Raw genomic sequence first — 20,992 nt, forward strand, 5'->3', positions numbered from 1 at the left:
AAAGGCAAATCTGATCACATTTCTTCATTATCACTCAGGTTTTTCAGTGTACAGCTGCATTAAAATACATTTGGTGAATTGTTATTAAAGGTATTGGTGATAACATTTTTATGTAAACGCATAAACGCAATTTGCGATTGTTAGATTGAAGCGGGCTCAGTTTTAAAGCTAAAGTGAAGATAATGACATCATATGAAACTAGAAAAAACCTAAGGAATCCATCGGTTCAAACCATGTCATACTAGCTTGTTGCGAGAAGGTTAAATAATATTCCAAACATGCACAAAATTTGTGAGGGAAAAACTGTCATGGCCATTTCTAAGGGGTCCCTCGACCTCTGACCTCCAGATATGTGAATGAAAATGGGTTCTATGGGTACCCACGAGTCTCCCCTTTACAGACATACTCACTTTATGATAATCACATGCAGTTTGGGGCAATCATAGTGAAGTCAGCACACTGACACACTGACAGCTGCTGTTGCCTGTTGGGCTTGAGCTTGCCATGTTATGATTTGAGCTTATTTTTCATGCTCAATGTAGTACTTGTGAGGGTTGCTGGACAATACTTGACAAATCTCCCTTTAAGGTACATTTTGAACAGATTAAAATGTGTGATTAATTTGTGATTAATCGTGAATAACTATGGAAAATCATGCAATTCATCGCAATTAAATATTTTAATCCATTGGCAACCCTAAAAATAATACTTCCAGAGAGCCATTAGAAAGATGTCTAATAAAAGTATGGCTTTTCCTGAAAAAACAATATTGTGAATTAATCATTTTGAAAAATTTTGCAAGTCCAAAATGAATGTTTTGTTTATATCTGTGGAAGATATCTGACATTTGGTTCCCACTTCTTACAAGGCTTGTGAGCCAAACGATGTTGGTATCATGTGGTATCTCTGGGTCGTCAGTTAGTGTGGAAAAATTTGATAAATGGCTGAGTTTGATGGTACATCTCTGGCTACGACTTATTCTGAAGTAAATGCAATGGAACGGGGGAGGGAGAATGCAACATTTAGTGGCTGAATGTTATCAATGTTATCAATAGCACTTTTAATATTGCAATGTTCACCATGACCTTGCCATTCAGGATGTGCTGGCAGAAGTTCCAGTCGTCATAATTGGGTTGGCTTTTGTGCATTTGAACTTTGCCATGTACATTTTTGCAAGTAAAATTCAGCCACTAACCGCTGACATTGAAGAGCTATAAAATTAGCCGTCAGTTATGGGGAAAAAAAAACCTCTCTTCCATTCATTCATTCTTAGTGATGTATTTCTGCCTCTAATTAACATTTTATCTTTTTTACATTTCAAAAGCAAAAGTTTTGCTCAAAATGTTCCAATGGCTGCATTAAGCCATGTGTGTGATTGTGTGTATGTGCATGCATTTGATGGTTTGCCTGCGATTAAGTGTGTATGGGAGAAACCGCAGAGCTGCCCAACACTTAATTCTGTGCCTCTGCTGTGCCAGGCCATCTTTTCCTCGTGTCTGCAGTATTGATTCATTCATTTCTTTTGCATTTGTTCCTCCATTCTTCCTGCCCTCCTCCTTGCCCAACCCATTCTTATTATTTTAATGATGACAGACTTATGCATTGGCCGGGCGCATGTAGAGTAATTATGGGGAAATGAACCTACGGAATGCACGGGCCATTGACCAGCATATTGACTTTGACTGCCACCACAAGCAATTAAACTTAAGCTGCTCAGGCGTCCAAGGAAGCCCCCACCTTTCTTTATTACCACCCCCTCAACACACACAAACACACTCAAACTGGATGCAAGGTCGCCAGAGAACAGTTAGTCAGCATGTTTTTTTTTTCTAGGGCTCCAGAATTGTGCGTTTTAAGTGTCAAAACAAAAACATCCATTGCATGCGAAAATGTGGTTCTTCTCCCCTCTTTTCTCCCAACACCTCAAGTGAACGCACAATCCTTTACCATGCATGAGACAGCGCCGGAGCTGACATGATCTTGGCCCTCCCCCCAGTGTGTGCTTCCTAGTCCAAGAACTCTACAACTGTTTTGACATGCCTTTATCAAACACTTCTTCCCCGTGGCCGGCAGCGAAGCACCGACAACAGGGATATAATCCATCTGTCGAGCCATCTCTGAGTCACAGAGTGCTCATCCAGTGGGATGGGAGTGGAGAGCTGCGAGTCTACCGCTATGGTTGTTCTCTTGAATCAGTTCTACGGGGAGTGTTAGTGAGAAGTTAGTCGACCCAAAGCTGGAGGGAATGTTGAAAAAAGAAATAGGGTTAAAAAAGGAGGGGTCGCCTGTAACAATACAAACTTACGGTATGTGTTGCATTTGCAACACGGAGCAAAGTTGTTGTACCTAAAGGAATAAATAGTAAAAGAGTGTGGAAACGGGCTATTTTGTGAACACGTGCCAATGACAACAGCAATGTGTCTCACGTATGGTATCACGTCATTTATCGTGTATTTCTCGCGTGTGTTTTTGTGACAAGACCTCGAGACCTCATCGGGGATTCCTCCCGGTGAAAGATCTTGTAGTGTGTGATCCCCCTGACGCCGGTCAGTTATGTAGTGTGAAAACCACAAAGACTTAAAGACTGACAAAAAAAAGACAGCAAGATGTGAAGTGTGAACTTAGCTTAACAGGTGTAAATAATACATTCAATTCATTGAATTAAATTCTTCTTAGCTGCTTCAGTTTCAGGGTCCTGGTATTGTGCGTGCTGGCTCGCTCACACTGTCATGGCTTACAGGGACACTTGAATGGAACAGAGCCACTGTTAATGATATTAGTGAGACCTGATGTGAAAAGCTTATTGTCTAAGCTGCTTTGTTGTTAGCTGTTAATGCATCTGACCGTGGGATACATAGTGTGGTGCAAGAAGCAATAGTAAACATAGAAACTACAGAGCAGCAGCATGTACATGTAGCTGCTGAAAGGAAAATTGCAAGGACGCAAGGAAGTGAGTATGCTAATGGTTTTAATGCTTATAGAGATGTTTAACAAGAACCTTTTTAAACGAGCATGCACATGTCAATATTGGATCCATTCACATTCCATTCACTTGAATCTGTTTTTCACCACTTTTCAGCTTCCTAATTGGCCCTCGAGGAGATGCTTGTGTGTCACGGAGCGTCACTTCTCTAGATGAATGACATTGCTTGTGTCTGCGTGGACACTCACGTCGTCCATTCATGTCCACTTGTGTCAGAATGGGTAATTCTCCCTGCTGGGAATGCCTTAAACGATGTCAAGTGCAACTTCTTTGCTTGCATTCATCACATGTGACAGATGACAGGGAGCTTTACAAAGCTAACAGCTCAAAAATCAAAGCTCTAGTTCTGTTTCCTTTTTTCATCCATCCATCAGGACATGATGTTTTTCTAATATTTACACATTATGTGATGTTACCATGTTTTTGTGTGCGTCTGGGGGTCTGTGTGCTTCAGTGAGCACATTTCTATGCTGGTACACATGTTTCTGTGAGCAGTAAGATTAGGCCTACACACAGTTTCATTGGGACTAAACATGTATGTGAGTGCAGAATTGCATATTTTCAGGAGTTTACCCTCCAGCCATTTCTATCGCTCTCCTCCTCTGAGAGTGATTCAGAGCAGTGGATTAGTGTTGACTGTCAAACAAACAGGCCTACAGCTAGACTGGCGCTGTGGCTGTAACAGACCTCCTTAGTGTCCTGGGGACTGTGAGCACATATTGACTGAACAACTGTAGGCCAAGGTTGTAACTGGATGTTGACACGGTGTCTGAGGGGAAAGGATTTTAGGCTGCCACAGCACCCACAGGTCAGGTGTCATGTCAGGCCTGCCAATCAACACAGGAATTGTACAACATCGAAGTGTTACTGTAGAGGTTTAGACGTATTTATGAAGGTTCTCAGTCCTTTAGGTTATGGGATATCTAGCAGTAATTCAAAAGGCAACTGAACCTAACTGAATAACTAATAATTTAATTTGACAACCTGGATGTTTTACTCATATCTGGTCCGTTACTTTACTCGGATTTTACTCAGATTTGGGAAATGCTTACTCCAGCAGGAACAGTGTCGATCCCGGTAAGGAGCACAAGCCTCCTACAAATTCTAAATGCTAACATCAGCATGCTAACATGCTGATGGTAAGCAGGTTTAATGTTCATCATGGTCACCATCTTAGTTCAGCATGTTAGCGTGCTAACATTTGCTAATTAGTAGCACTAAACACAAAGTACAGCTGATGCTGATTGGAATGTCATTAGTTTTTCAGGTATTTGGTCATAAACCAAAGCACTGGACAAATGAAACCTTTAACCTGGTGCTAGATGCAAGTTGAAGGGTTTACCAACGTTAATAGAAATCTTGTGGAGGACATTAACATGTCCAAATTTCATGGTAATCCATCCAGTTGTTGCTTAGGCATTGCACTAAAAGCCAAAAACATCAACCTGTTGTTGGTGCTAGAGGAAAAGTCAGTGCCAGTGAGCGTCTGCACATGCTATGGTAACCCATTGTAGAGTTTTTGAATATATCAGTGGTGGATTGACCAACACATTCTCATCCTAATTCGTCACATACTGACGCTTTGTCAGGATCCCTTGGCATCACTTTCGAACTCACCGGGTAGCCCAGCGCATCAAACTATGACGCTCCACTACGGTCGTGATGATAAACACGTTGTTAATATTGTGAATTTAAACAAAAACACTTGCTTAGGTCTTGGAAAAAAACATCAATATTTGGCTTATAATGACTACATTTCTAAAGTGAAAGTTAAAATTTCACACCAGTTTCATACGGGACACGAACAGAGATTGGATGAAAGCCCTGTGTTCACTGGACCCCTTCCACCTCCCCTCCCTTTTTTCACTCTTTAAAGGAGCTTAATTTGATTTCCAGCTCTTTAATATAAGCAGCAAACAACAATTTACTAATATGAGATTACATTGTAGTTACTTGAAAGCCCAGTGCGTCTCATATGGACGCTTAAGGGTGCCTTGAGTGTCGCTATCACACGGCGAAGGCCATGATAAAGTGTCAGTATTTGACTCCCTGGGAATGAGAACGGGCTGGACCGACTGACCACCATTGCCATCCCTAGAGAGTGAAAACTTCTAACTAGGAAAATCATCTCAAACACGGTCTTTGAGTCCAACACAAAGTAAACACGGGAAGAAGTCCACAGGGTCCTGTATCACAAAGCAAGATTAGCAGGCTAGTTAACTATCTTTAAGTTTAACTCAGGTTTTCTGGTGCAACGAATCTGACTCACTCTAACATGGTATAATAAAATCATTGTGCATGGCAAACCTGCTTCCGACCAATCGGCTAACTAACACCATCACCATTTCCACAGGATCTTGTCTTGACTCAGACTGCATTTACTTTTAAGTGTCAAATACATACAGTACATTCACATAGCAAGTAGATAGCAAAGCTCAAACAATATGTCCAGTAGGAAAGGGCATAATTACATGTATACCCAAAGTTGATGAGGTGTTGCCACCATTGCCTTTTGGCATTTTTCTGGGTCTTTCTCTCTGGTTGCGACCTACATGAGCCACCGTTTTAATGTAGCTTATATCTATTTCTAGGAATAAGGTAGCATGTCAGAGAATAATCACATCTGAAGAGTAATTAAAGCTGAGGCCCGGGCTAAAAGCACATTTAATTGATTGCCCTGGATTCTCTCTGAAATAGGTTAAATACTCTCCTAAAATGAGTTCCATTAGTCTCTCACTCACTATTTATATTCTCTCGCTCCTCTCTTATTATCCAACTGAGATGGTTGTGATTAAATTGCCCTATACTGTACCTCCCTCGCCTCTGCATCGCTCCTCTCCGTTTAGATCATCCCCTAGCTCTCTTTTCTCTGCGCTGCTTGATATCCCCCATTGATCAGGCACCCTATGTAGTTTGTAGCGTCACCCCTCTCTCTCCCTTTCATGTACTTCTCTAATGATAATATGGTTGCTGTAATGTATTGGCTGGCTGCATCCGTGTCTGCAGCACAAGGCCGCGCAACCTGTACTGATGGCTAAAAACGGCCATGGACCCTCACTAATCTGCGCTCACCATGGTAACGGCTGATCTGTTTATTGACTCTCTTTCCCCAAAAGGCTTTAGAGGTATTGGACTCTGTTTTCTAACTTTTTTTTTTTTTGGAAATGGATCATGTTTTGTCAAAGTGCCGCCCTAAACGCTGGCCTAACTTCAAGCAAGTCCAACAATCCAATAAAAGCCAATACGGTGGAATGTCAACTGATCCTATAGGCATCCGTTTCCAATTTGCCATTGGCAGCACTTTCTGGAGGAATTTCTTTTGGGGTTTTCTTTTTTTTTCTCCCATACCTGGCTGTTACTAGTGTGAAATTCCCATTCATCATAATAACCAGTGTTGAGTGTCCATTTATCAAGCCCCCGAATGCCAGTGCTTTACTGCGGCAAGTTGAGCCAAGGGGATTTACCTTCTAATGACCGTTATAAAACCTTGTAGTTATGAGACAAATTACACGACAAAGGAGTGGGAAACAAGATGGCCAACAACCCCCCCGCCTCTACTTCCCCTATGGGAATTTCATACGCTTCAAGCAGTATTCCTAACAAGCAAGGTGCTGCTTTTCTGCAGTTGATTACGATTCACTCTCTTCAAAAAGTACAGGGCTGTGAGAAAAGCTCACAAATCAGCAGGTTTCATATCTCTGACTCCATTTATTGTATCTCAAATTGGTTTTGCTTCTCAAAAAGGCATTCTAAGTTCATCATCTGTATTCACTTGCCATCTCCACCAATAGACACATAGCCTCTTATTCTTTCTCACTGCAGACCTTGTGACTGGGACAATATATTAATACGGCGAGTCTCTGGTGAGGCACCTTCACCAGCAGACTAATCTGTAGTGCATGCCTGTTTGAGCTTTATGCAAGCCAACGTGAATTTTCCCAAAATGTGATTAATCCAACCTCTGTATCCCACAAGGTACCGTTTTGATGAATTAACAAATCACATGTGAATGTCTCCCATTTAATCACACTGAGAGATGAAACGCTGGCCTGGTGGGGCAGGCTTGGTGAGTGTATCCACAGTAATCCATATCCCGGCTAAAAAGACGAGCGAGCGATGACTCGACACCCACTTTGGCTTGATAGAAATCCAAATGGTGAAGGAGAAGGTCTGAAGGAACTGGAAGTGGTTCAAGCATTTGCTCCAGCAGTTGTAATCTGTTTTCCTGTCAAACTGAAGTCTGGGCCTTGTTTGTGCCAACCGGAACTGTATAATTTGTAATCAGTCGGCACTTTTACAAGCAGAATGAGAAAAGCCAAGTGTGAAGAGAAAAGTTATCTTATTATCACAGGAATGCAGTAGTTCAGAGTGTGATTGAGAGGGATGAGATGGAAAATATATGCTCATCTATTGTAATTATATTGCTTGTGACTTTTTGAAGGAAAAATACTGTAGGTTCGTAGGATATCTTCCGAAAAGTTATTCCTCATTTTTTGTGCTTTTTCCTACAAAAACGTCCAGCAACACGTGACACACATGTTGATCATAAACTGGGTTAGATTCAGGCAACAAAATGACTTTGTTAGGTTTAGGAAAAGATCGTGGTTTGGGTTAAAATAGCACCGGAAGTGTCGTAACTTAAGTATGTAAGTTACGTGACAAGTAATTCAACGTTTACTTCTGGTTTCACATGGGGGTACGAACACTGGTCTCCTGGGCGTAAGTCCTGTGTGTTTTGACCCATCCACCCCAACCTCCTCCCTATGCTGCGTTTGTCGCTCGTTATACTTCATAGTTCACGATTATGTGGATTATACACAAATTGATTTCGTGGGATATTTACGAATTACAGTGCATTACTTTTCGTAAGTATAGCTACAAACAGTGTATGAGACCAGCCTGTATAGGTACATGAGACCACAACTTGATAAATCAATTGTATTCAATATTGTAATAAGAAAAAATATGAAGAAGTGTAAAAGGAAGTGGATGAAGAAGAAGTAGAGGTGAAAGAAGAAGTGGGAGTGGAAGAGTAAGTTAGTGGCATGTGAAACGCAAGTGACAATGTAGAAGTGGAAGTGGAGAAATAAGAAACACAATTGGTGGAAGTGAAAGTAGAATGGGAGGACGAAGGGAGAAAGAAAGGAAGGATGAGGAAGAATAAGTGGAAGTGGAAAAATAAATAGAAGAAGTGGATAGATAGGAAGAAGAAAAATAGGTGGAAGTGGAAGATGAACAAGATTTGGAAGTCAATGCGGATGAAGTGGAAAGACATTTGTAGAAGAATGAGTTGAAGTGGAAAAAGAGAAAGAAAAGCAAATTGAGGAGGAAGATAAAGAAGAAAAAGAGTGAAAGTGATAAAAACTGGAAGAGGATGTGGTAGTGAAGAAGAAGTTGAAGTGGAGGAAGAAGAAGTTGAAGTGGAGGTCTGCCACCTATACAAATAGGTGGCAGACAAAGTAGAACATGACGAAGAAGTAATAAGAATTCATGTTAAATATTTCAGCCTCACCACTGTTTGACATCATGCAACCTAGACATTAGACAGACTTTTTTCTGAAAGGAGGAAACCTTTTATGAAGTAAAAGTTCACTTCAGCTAAATCACCACGCTGAATAATTGATTGCTGCCGATAATTCTGAAGGTCAAGCCACTTTTGAGAACTCTAATGAGCTTTAAATGTAGGATTGAATGAATTTGCCCATATAAGGACTAACAACGTTACGAGGACTTGGAGGAAAAACTTGCTGGCAAGTCTCTCAATTTACCAGGTACAAACAAATGCTCCTCATAATTTTAAGCTCTCCTGACACTCCCCAAAGTAAGTTGTTTTAGCTGCATCTTTCATTCTCGTGTCTTATTCCATCTGTTTGTCTGAGTACGTAAAAAAGTAATTTCAGTGGAGAACAGAATGAGCACTGGATAGTGTGAGGGGAAACAGATGGGTAGAGAGACAAACAATCGCTCAAAGCCAAAGCATTCCTGATCTGCTTCCCTTTTCACTCACAGTTTCTCTCTAACAAGCTACATACATGTAACTTAAGGTTATGTGCGTACAATAGCTGCTGTCCCAAGAGTTAGCATGGCACCCCAATTAGTTTAGAAGTGTGTTTGTATTCAGCTTTATGCATGGATAAAAACAGCAGTGTAAACAGACTCGCCATGCTGTGCCCCAGCCTTGTACGTGCAGTGGGGGACCGACCTCCTCAGAGGATCAACTTCTGTTTAGAAACAGGATCTAAGATATGTTGAAGCAGCAGGAAATGTGTTGACAATTCTCCTTATTTAGCTGTCAGAGATATGATCCTACACAGTAAAAGCTACATAAGATATTATATACCACTACCTGGATAGGCTTGCATCGGAGCTGTCTTTACTCGCAGTGAGAGGTGATTAACAGCTGAAGTAGTCAAGGATCAATTTGGTTAAGATAACGTCTAGAGCTCTGTGATTTAAAAAAAAAAAAAAAAATGTAGAAATCAAACTCAATTTCCATTTTCGGATTACCGCAGGAAACCTGTCTTATCAAGTCTAAATGATCTAAATGGACCTGCTCTTAAAACTAATCTCCTCGGTTTTCTTCAGAAGCATGCTCTCATATTTTCAATTTCTTGTGCACTTGGGATATTTTACACATGCATACATATTTTCTGTGTGTTTAGCTTGGTTTCCACAAAGAAGTTCATGGTCATTTTAGTCCCGCTAATCGAATATTAATCGTGATCACAATTTTGGCTTCTCACAATTAAGCGAACATGATCGACTGCGATATTGGCATTTAAAAAAATAAATAAAAAATTGGCGAGAAACTTGAATAAATGCAGATGTTTGAAGGAGATGTTTTCACAGCAATATAAAATAGATATGAGTGAGAATTATGACCTGTTTAACTTAACGAACACTAGCTCTAAAGAGCTTATAATATATGATTAGTACTACTAATTCCAAGATTTTTTTTATCAAAGTAAATATTTAAATACAAATACAATGTGTGAATTGTGTTTTAATGCAGATAACCACTATATATGACAATAACAAAGTAAGTGGATAACATTTTAAATTCCTGACTGTTGGAATGTAGCACAACATGGAAGTGAAAGCAGTGGTGAGAAACTTGAATAGATACAAAATATTCTGTCCCTAAAATCTATGAATAATCATGATAAATAGAAGATGATCGTGATGATAGATTATCAATTTGGCCATAATCATGCAGCCCTATCCCAGGAACTACTTTTAAAGTAATTGAAAGGTTCCGTCAGCCCACTGTTGTCTGCGTCACCATTGCGACGATTAGGGAAATTAGTTCGCTGACAAAGCAACATGATGTGGGACGAGAGCTGCTGGTGGTCACACTCTGCAGCCTGCAGTTCAGTGTGTCCAACCGGTTCATCTAAAAAACACTCTGTAAAAAATAAACCTTATGTTTTGTTCCACTGCAACTACGTTTACTGCTGCATAGTATTCACTGATGCACGTTGGATGTAATGAACGCAGAGGAAAATGAAACTAGCTTCTGTCTCCACAGTATATCGTCTGTTGAGTGTTTGATGGTTATTTATTTGTACTTTAGAAGGTAACCGCCGTGGAACAATCAGAAAATAACTTTTATTTCTCATTCACAGCACCACTGCGCTGTCTCCCTCTTCTAAAATTAGCCTTTGCGGTCTCTCTCTTTTCCTCTCTCTTTCTTTTAATGAGTCGGGCAGCCGGCAGCAGAGCCTAACTTTACTTTCAATGGTATCAAACAAAGAGAAATGTTCTCCCCTTGTCCTAAAATGCTCCTAAATCGATACTAGAGTTCTTCCCTTTTTATGGATGAAACGGTACACGAGTTGAAGTTGTTGAAGCAGTAATGCTGTGTGTGTGTTTTACCAATCAGCGACGGTCATCCCTGCAAACTCCACCCCAAAAGTTCCGGTACTTTCAGAAAGTACTACCCCCCAACCAGGGCCTTTTTTGGGGTAAAAAAGGCCACCTAAAATGTCCCTGGAACTTAATTTAGACCCTGCTCCCTGCGGTCGAAACGCAATGAGTTCCTGAAAAGGTTCATATTTGCGGGGGGGAAAGTTCCTGCAGTGGAAATGGAACTTAAATCACCTCAATTTATATTGTAAGGGCATCAGTCTGTGGGAATATTCTTTTCTTTTCTATTCCTGCTTTTCAGAGCAGATTATTATTAATAATGCATCCAGACAGAGCTATTTTATACAGTTTTTTTTCAATCTGTTGTCTGTATAAAGTAGTATCTATGGCTGGGTCTTTGGGACCCTGCTTTCTTTTTCTTGGATGTCTGTGGTTGGAATTAAAGGAGACTGCTTTGCGGGCTGCTCGCTGTAGATACCTCTTCTAATGCTCGGCTATCTCTCCTCACACCATGGGTATTTTTAGTGGCCCTTATCTCTTTATGAAACATGAGGCGCACTGCAGAGGCTTACGTTACACACCTCGGATGCTTTGGCTTAGGATAATGCCGGCATGTGGATGGGGGGCGGGGTGGGTTGGAGGAGTGGGTGTGGGGGGGCGTCTGGGCGCGCTAAGAGCAGAGAAATAAAATTATTGACTCCTTCAGCCGCAGAGCTTTTGGCTGACTCAAATCCAGCTGGGTTTTTTTCCCCAGAAACTGTTTCTGCGAGCTGCGAAAGATGGGTGAAGGGTGGATGGGGAACGTAGCAGGGGGAGAGTAGTTAAGAGGGACGGAAAGACGGACAGATGGATGGATGGTTTGAACCCAAAAGAAAGCTCTGGGGGCGGACTCAACTGTCACTTGCAGTCTGCCAAGCTGGAGCTCGCAGGTTAAGTTTTTCAAGACCAAAGTTGTTCAGCTTTAATGAGAACTGAGGCTTCATAGCAAACTTACTTGGATCACAAACTTTTACTGTCCTAAATAGAATATATACAGTATGTGTTCCTGTTCTTACTGCCCTTTTATAACTCAGTAAACATCCCTGCCGTGGCTGAACGATAACACTCAGGCTGTGAAGATAAAGTCTCTCCATAAATGAGATAAATGTCCTGTACAGTACTGTGAAGGATTTAAGGCTGATATATCAGAAAGCAGCATGTAAGGATGCAAGAGCAGCTTATTTTTTCTCATCTCCGTGAACCAACAATCCTGTGGAGCCTTTCAGAATAACAGATTCACTTGTTAACCCCCATCCCTTAATCAGCGCGGCGAGGACTGACCTCTTGTCTATTGCACAGTCTGGGCTGATCTCCAAACTGACATTTTTTTTTACCCAAGATTTCAGAAGAAGCTGTATCAACCTAATTACAGTCCGTTATGAGTCAAAGTAATATCTTTGAGGAATTTTAATCTGCTTTTAGAGCTCTTGATAACACAGAGTCTGCCCTCCACAGAGTGACCAACAACCTTCTTTTAGCAGCAGATGTGTGAGCTGCATTTTGATTATGTTCGATGCCAGTGCAGACTTTGAAACTGATCCCATTTTGTTGGATTGGTCTCATGGATAAACTGCAGTGTTATCCCGACTGAACGTTTTCCATCATGAGAGGCAGCTCATCTTTACTGTATCTTTTATGTGTGGCATTCAGTCAATTAATCTAACATTGATCGCATGTTTCAGTAGTTAAGGCAATGTCGGTTGGAGGGTCAGTCCGCCACTTTGGTCCAGACTAAAATTTGATGGATTGCTGTGAAATTTTGTTCAGACATTCATGGTTCCCAGAGGATACATGCTGATAACTCCAAATATTAGCAAAAGCATGCTAACATGCTAAACTAAGATAGTGAACATGGTAAACATTATACCTGCTATACATCAGCATGTTAGTATAGTCATCGTGAGCCTTTTGACATGCTGCTATTAGCGTTTAGCACAAAGCATTGCTGTGCCTATGTAGGGAGTGTATCTTGTTCCTAGGGTCCTATGTTGCCCACTTCAATATTCTACTAACACACATTAAGCAAACTTTTCAATGGGTTTCATGTTGTCAGGGACTCATTTTCCCAGGGTCCTTTGTTCTCCATACTATGTTCCCTTTGACGAGTTCCCAAAATAGCCCATGTCCAACACATTCTCACTCCCAAGTTGTCAAAATACCGACGTTTGGTCAGTGGCTCTACTTTTCAAAATATGGCACTCTAGGTTACCCCTCTAACGTCAGTTTTGGATGTGTCAGGGACGGCGTGTCAATTTATGCTCCTTACATGCATAGTGTCTTTTCAAAATAAACTTCTGTTTCCACAGGAAGTTAGGTTTAGGCAACACTACCACTTAGTTAGGGTTAGAAAACAATCGTGGTTGACGTTAACTTGACAGACTAACGACTCACATGACTAGAGACTCATGTAACTAACGATACTAACGAGTCACGTGACTAATGACAGACGGGACAAAATCAGTAAACGTTTACTTTAGTTTCAAACAGGTCACGAACAGCGATCTCCTGGTTAAAAGTCCTGTGTTTGTTTGAAAAGTGACTCCAAGGGGTCCTGACCAAGTGTTTGTATGTGATGAGTTGAGAATGAGAACGGGTTGGGGGAACATAGGACCCTGAGAACTAGCATTGGGCGATATGTTAACATTTTTCCAACTGGCCAGCATCAACCCAACAACCGGCGATAGTCGATATATATTTGCGCAGGTTTCCTCCCCACTGTTTCACTCTCTGCCTGCAAAGCAGAGGATGAGCGGCTCTCGTTCTTTGGAGGCAGACCATGGAATTTTCAAAATATAATGACAAACATCACCCAAAAAATGGCCTAGAAAAAACAACAAGAGATGTACTTATCTGGGATATATGGGACCCTGGGAACATAGGAATGACCCCCATAAGACAGAACTGCTAGCATGGCTGTAGACTCTTAGTCTTGTTTTAGTTTAGGTATTAGGGCTACTGTTGCGTTAGTATGCAGTACAAATTGTGCCTTTCAGACCCTACTTCAAACAGCTCACCATACTCTATGTTTTTCTTTTGATGTATTTTAGCACTGGGATGTTTTACTCCTCCTCCAGCAGTGCAGAGAGGTTCAGATACAATGAATTAATCTACAGTAAATATAAAGTAAAATCATCCATAATGCTTCGTTAACTTAAACATGTAGTTGTACATGTGGCATGTCAGCTACACTTCCATCAGCAACAGTATTCCTTTTTTCAGCCACCTAGAAAAATGAACACTTCTGGTGATATTTTCCACTAGTAGAGGTGCATATTTTTCGGTGTCATCTCAGGATATGATGTGATCATAGCCCACCCCTAATCGGCATTGAGCCACTGCACCTCAACAACTGAGACAAGCCAAACGAGATAGTAAGTATGGCTCCCCGCTGTTTCTCTTTGGCGGTGCTGTGGATGAAAATGAGTAGGAGGGGACCCCAGGGCACACCATCACACACTGGAGAGAGGACATCTTGCAGCTGACCTGGAAGTGCTTGGCTGTCCCCCAGGAGGAGCTGGAGGACGCCGCTGTGCAGACGGATGTCTGGGTTGCTCGGCTCGCCCTGTCGCCACAGCAGCTTTGTTCTAAATAAGCAGGTGGAAAAGGGATGGGTGGGGCAGGATGACTCCCCAGAATTGCTGACTCCTACAAAGACTCACTTATCTTCTTTATTATCTATTAAATATGAGCTTCTTTTTTAGTAGTACTGTTTGTTTATTCATTTGTTTATTAGTCTGTGCCAGTTGTGTAGGTGATGTGAATGTTGTAGTTATTGGGATAAAAAGGAGGATAGAAAATTGAGCTTGAAGGTCCGTTCTTGACCTTGAAAGCAACGGCTTCACACAAAACAAAATTCTCAACACAAGTTAATAGCTTGTTTACGAAGCTTTCAACCACATTTTCGTGGCTGAAAAACAAGTCAAGGTTAAAGAGTAAGGCTAGTCACACTCACATTATTGAAGCCATTTAAAAAGCTGGGAGAAAATGAAAGGTACGCTGTGGAGCTATTGATTACTAGTAACGCTACAATACGGAGCAATGCTTTTATGGGTGGGACCCCATTTTGTTGGCATGTGCATGAAGACGGTGACTCAGTACACACTCGTGCAAATCGTTTCAGCTCTTCCACTGATCACCAGTTGGTGGCAGAAGGGTGCAAAGACAGTGAAGAAGACAACTAGCAAGCAAACATGAATGTAAATATTTAAGGTTGTACATTTTCATTCACAAATGTTTTAGTGGCAAGGAAATGCATTCATCATGCTTATTAGACCTCAACAATACAATAAAACGGGTTTAAGTAAAAAAATATATAAATACTGAATATAAACATAACATTATAAGGACACTCCAAAGGAAATTTTAAGTGGCCAAATGCTAAAATACACAATACATCTGAGAAAAAAAGATGAAATTATTTGTTTAAATGGCTTTTCTGTGTTTCTTTACGTTGTATTAATCGGATTGTAGTTGCCATGGGATTTATGGCATTTGTCCGTCAGGAACAAAGGTGAACACAGTGTGATGTTTATGTTCAGGCTGTTCTCATACACTGTTCATAGCTATACCTACGAAAAGTAATTTGTATATATCCCACAAAATCAATTTGTTTTAAACCACGTAATCAGGAATCAGGAAGTATAAAGAGCGTAGGGAGGATGTCGGATGGATGAGTGAAAAAACACCAAACATTTGCCCAGGAGACCGGTGTTTGTACTGCCCTACAAGTACACTAGTTTTCTTCATTAAGGCTCCAATTGTCTAACAACTAGCTCGCCTTAGCATTTTTTTTTTTTTTTTTACCCAGATGGCAGCTCAAGGGTGAATTCTGGATCAATGTCGCGCTGGAAACAAGAGGGCAGAAAGTCCAGTAGCGGAGCAGCTTAACAGCTCCACAAAGACCTGGATGTTTGGGCTGGGAGGCAGGAGATCAATGGTGTAAAGTAGGAGAGAATTAACAATTGTTGCAGAGCAAGGGGAGGACAGCCTGCTTTGACCTGATGTGTGTTGAGACGACAGGCTTCACCCTGTTGCCCTGATAATCGCTCCACTGGAGAGGGATATAGCCAAACAAGAACGGCTGTGATAAAGAAAAAGCTCCCCTGTGTCTGAGTAAAGGAGTGGTTGCCAAGGAAAGCGATGGGTTATTATTAGGACTGTGAAAGTTAACAAGTTGAATTACATTAAAAACCTCCTACACTGAAAGGAACGTTTTGTTAATTTACTGTTAATAATGTTTTGACAAGGATGTCTTTTATTAACCAATGACTACTGTGAAATTAGTGTTTTTTACGTAATTTTTCTAAAAGATTTACAGTATTTAAGTAACATTTTAAAGCTCATCTTTCACCACAGTCTAACTCTTGCTTCCCCTTTTTTTCTGCTCCTTTATTAGATTAGCATTGATATTCATTAACACCTGATCTACCCTATGTGCCTGTGCAGCGGGCCTGGCACTGTGCCTTCATAGGAAATCAATGGTATTTTCATTCATCCAGTTGGGAGGGCCCTCGTCGCTTTGCTTCCACATGCAGTAGTAGCAGCCGTGATTAACAGGCTGGTAAAGGACGATATACAGTGATTCTTAAGTAAAAGCTGTGACCGTAGGCCTTAAGACTCCTCACATATCTGTGCAGTTATAGCTAAGTAAAAAGAAGATGGACTTCTAAGTAGAAAGAAGAAGAATCGGTATAAGGAGAAAGAAAAAGGTGGTGCAGAGAGAGAGAGAGAGAGAGATAATAGGTTATGGTAAATCACGTCTATCATCGCTGCTCTCTTCCATTACCGATCAGCGAGTGAAGGATGATGACGAGTTGGCCAATTTCGCCAAACTCCCAGTGGATGCCCTTGAAAGTGACAAATTGCCAGGTTAATTATGTCGGGGTCACGGCCATTCAGAGGGAATGAGCCACTTTATTTGGAGCAAAAATCCATAACGGGAGTTCATTCCCAATCTGCGCTGTCACCGTTCGGATCCGTTGAGGAATGGCCTCGGTCCTCATGGGAGGAATCCTAAACCTGTCCCGAGTGAGTACAGTAGGTACAGTATGCGAAAAGCAGGCAAGAAATAGAAATCAATTAATTCATTTCCCTCAATATAGGGCCGTGACAACAGCATTTCCAAGTCAGATGCCTGACAGGCTTTTTTTTTTTTCTCTCAAACTATCCACCCCAGGGATCAATTGCACTTCATTTTCAGTCTGATATAAATGAGGCCGGGGATGTCTCCTTTGGAGAACTATTGAATTCCTGGAACAGCACTCATCCCTATCCAGCCACCTGCTTACTCCCTATCTCCTCTTCAATCCACCTCGAAGCACCCCCGATGCATTTTCAAATATCTATTACGCAAACGCCTAAGGGAGGCCAGACAAACAATTTAAATTTACATCTTAATAAGTACACGCAAGGTTGAGTAGGGTCAGAGCTGAGCCATAAAGGGGACAAGCGTTGGGGCTTGTTGGGCTGGTGGAGCGTGTGTTGGCAGTCAGTGGTAACTATGAGTGGGGATTTTTTTCTGGGCAGAGGAGAGCGAGTGGGGGTCTGTGTATCTAAAGCAAAGCCAGCTCCAGCCTCTCTGCCACGCTGAGATTAGGGGAGAAGAGGAGGCTTTCACATAACCGACTCTCCCTGTGGCATGACTGCAGAGAGGCAGTGAGCGAAGGCAGCGAGCGGAAGGCAGCGAGTGAAGGCAGGCGAGCAGGCGGTCGGGCTGGCCTGGCTGCATGAATGAGGGAGGCGGGGGATTTAAAGAAATAACACGGGAGCCGGTGCAGAGGAAGAAAGCGAGAGTGAGCTCTCTTTTTGTCTCTAACTGTACACGGATAGGTGGGTGCGTCCGCCAGGACTCTGATAATAGGTTGTGGGGAGCTGACAGACCTCATTCTCTCCTGCCGCCCCTTCTCCCTATCTGTGTTCCTTTTCATCCACCCCGTCTCTTTCTTGCTCATTCACCCTCTCCCCCCTCTTCTTTCCATTTATCTAGCTCAGTTTCTATGGGAGCAGCCAGCCAGCCAGCCAGAGGAGCCTTGAAGTCTTGGAGAGAAGAGGGAAGTAAAGCCAGGTGTGCAGGGGGAACATGATGGGCCCCAAGGTTGGGCTGAGAGGTGAGGGACAGACACTGGAGTGTGTGACAAAAGGATGAGCTTCACTGCTAATGACTCCCACAGGGGAGACCAGCTGCTCAGTTTGCAAAGGCTTACACATGCACTGCTACCGTGTAGGACCGACTCGACGGTGTGGTAGAGCGTGCACACGAAAACACAAACTTTACAAGACTTGGACATCAGGGAAGTACAGGAGTGCACACACGCAGACATAGTCCCATATTAGTGTTCTTCTCTCTCTCTCTCTCTCTCTCTCTCTCTCTCTCTCTCTCTCTTTCTCTCTCTCTCTCTCTCTCTCTCACACACACACACACAAATCCCTCTCTAAAAATCCCCTTTCTCTTTTTTGCACTCCTGCCCCCCCATCCTTCCCTCTAAAAAGTCATCTATATTTCTGAGAAATCCTCCGTCTCGAGTTCGTGCTGTCCTCAATTTGCACTCTGGTGTCATGAGACATGATGCAGCACTGCTTATGAATTCAGATGTTAAATTCCATCTACTCGGTGGGTTTTTGTCCGCGGCTAAAAAAAGGGATGTTTCGGCACAATAAAGCATAATCAATAATACATTGGACAGTGGTCTGCGTGGTAGCGGGAGATTTCTAACAGCCAAAGAGGAGCTCGGCTGTATGGCAATGCATGTGAGCCCCCTAGTGTGAGGCCGACTAGTTTCATGTGGAGGAGGATAAAATAACCACAGCAAATGAGGGCTCACTGCCATGTTTGTGGGCTTCTTTCATAATACTGCACACTGTTTGTTGGTGTGTTGTATAGCAATGGCCTTCGGTGATTCATTTGTATCCAAATGACTGAAGGTTCTTTATTTTTTTCTATACCTGATGTTACACACACAAACTGTTTTTTATTTTTTTTTATTTTCCGGATAAAGACAACAATAGCCTCAAGACAAAAGCACCCATTTCCTCCCATTCATAGAACATTTGAAAAGGACATTTAGAATGGCATCCTTGGGGTTTCAATATACAAATTGCCATTCAGGTGACATTTGCCCGCAGATTTTCACGAGAGAGAGAGAATTTCCTCCGCTTTAGAAGGCATGAAAAAAACCTTAAATGCCCGGACTCTATCTGGTGAATAATGTGATATTAAGTAGATCTGACATTTTAAAAGAGGCTTTAAAATCCAAGCATTGATCAAATGCAGGGTGACAAGCATCATAGCTCAGTTAATGGCTTTCTCAACGAGACTTTCCAAAGGTTCGCTTATAGACTGCGGGTACGCCGTGGCGAGCTGCCACGGATTTCTCTATATCTGTATTTACATGGACAATAAGTGGTCTTCATTTAGCTATTCATTGTCATGTTTGTATTACAGTGCGTGAGCAATGGCCCAACACATTGTACACAAATCACGCTCGCCCTCACCGCCAAGGGTCAAAGCGATGCATCTCCATAGCTAAACGTCCTTGCCGGTAAAACAGTTTACTCAATAATAGTGAGCTTAGGATGCTTAATGGTGTTAAAGGGAAGCTCTTCTATAAGGGGAGGTGTGAAATATCATTTCACTGTTACATAACCGACCTTGATTTGCTCTATTTGTGAGTCTGTGCTCCTTCATATGTAACTGACATTTGCCTCTATTAATCTTTTGATTCACTTCCTATACAGTTTGCAGACATTTGACATGTATGCGATACAATTTTCTTCACAGAAATGATGAATTGAGGCGTATTCTTTGGGAGCCGTGTAGGCATTCTAGAGAGAGTGAGGGACGAAGATGCGGCCGTATTATTATCATCACACAAGACATCTGGACAAATGATTTTGTGCCAGATTTCCCTTGTCTAAGAGGGTTCTTTCATACGAGTGTACGACAGGCATCAGTAACTGTTGGCAGGTAGAGATTCAGACAGAATTAATACAAAGAAGTAAGCAGAAGGAAAAAAAGACGCTAATTTGTAAGCAGATGCATATCCAACCCGGTCGCATTAAATGGCGTATGAATGACACGGTAATTCGCAAGTAATTTTGTGTGCAATAAGAACGACGTTCTTGCTTTTTGCGTTGCGTTAGTGATGTGTTTTCTAGTGACATTTGTGACACGCAGTTCTGTTATGTTGTTTCCGTACATATTTTGCATAGTTCAGGTACGTATTTTAAGCCCAACCATTTCCTAAACCTAACTAAATGGTTTTGTTACCTAAATATAGCGGCCTTTACAGTAGTTTTGTTGCGTGGTGTAAAAATTATACACAAAAAGAGGCGTACAAATGACACAATGTTTAAAAAAAATGCTTCTTGGCACCTCTGAAGCTCATTAATTATACAAGTTTATGTTACATGTTTACTCTAGATTTACAGCGAAATATTCACTTGAGTAAATAGTTGTCTATCTTATCTATCTTGCTAAGAGTTAGATGAGAAGATTAACACCTCTCTTATTTCTGTACGCTAAATATGGAGCTACAGCCAGCAGCAGTTAGTTTAACTGGGTGCCTGGAAGCAGGGAGAATGCTTATTAGCACCTCTGAAGCTCATTGATTATAAATTTCACATTTTTATGTGAAGTGTCACTGTGGACAAAGCCAGGCTAACTGTTTACCTGTTTCTAGATTTATACTAAGCTAAGCTAATGGGCCAGCTGTAGCTTCATAGTTCGCATGCAGTCATGAGAGTGGTATCGTGCTTCTCATCTAACTCTTGGCAAGAAAGTGAATTCCCACAATGTCTAACTATTTCTTCATGTACAGCAGATGTAAAGTTACTTAATTTAAAAAAAATGTAGTATTCACTTTTTTTTTTTAGCTCTAAGACTTTTACTTTAGTAGGGTAAAAGACTGCGTGCATTTTGAATGTTTGCTAACCCATGCATAAGAAAAATCCATTTTCTGTGCAATGATGCATTATTTTAGTACATTTATTACAATTTGAAGAATATAACATGATTACGTTCCAAATTTGGTCTGTCGGATAATCTTTTTATATGTAACTTGTTGCTCGATTATGTCAAGTGATGTTAAAATCAGATTCAAGTTATTC

At 41.5% G+C, this 20,992-nt stretch overlaps 1 long non-coding RNA gene across 4 annotated transcripts in view; it reads left to right on the top strand.

The window, feature by feature from the left end:
* Nucleotides 1-20,992, top strand: part of LOC141754665 (uncharacterized) — a 70,801-nt gene that overhangs the window by 29,798 nt on the left and 20,011 nt on the right. For all 4 annotated transcript variants that reach the window (XR_012590696.1, XR_012590698.1, XR_012590695.1 and 1 more), the window contains exon 5: nt 17,874-17,994. This is a non-coding gene — a long non-coding RNA (uncharacterized LOC141754665). The remainder of the gene's footprint in view (nt 1-17,873; nt 17,995-20,992) is intronic.

Source organism: Sebastes fasciatus, chromosome 17, assembly GCF_043250625.1.
Source record: "Sebastes fasciatus isolate fSebFas1 chromosome 17, fSebFas1.pri, whole genome shotgun sequence".
In the NCBI taxonomy this organism is placed as follows: domain Eukaryota; kingdom Metazoa; phylum Chordata; class Actinopteri; order Perciformes; family Sebastidae; genus Sebastes; species Sebastes fasciatus.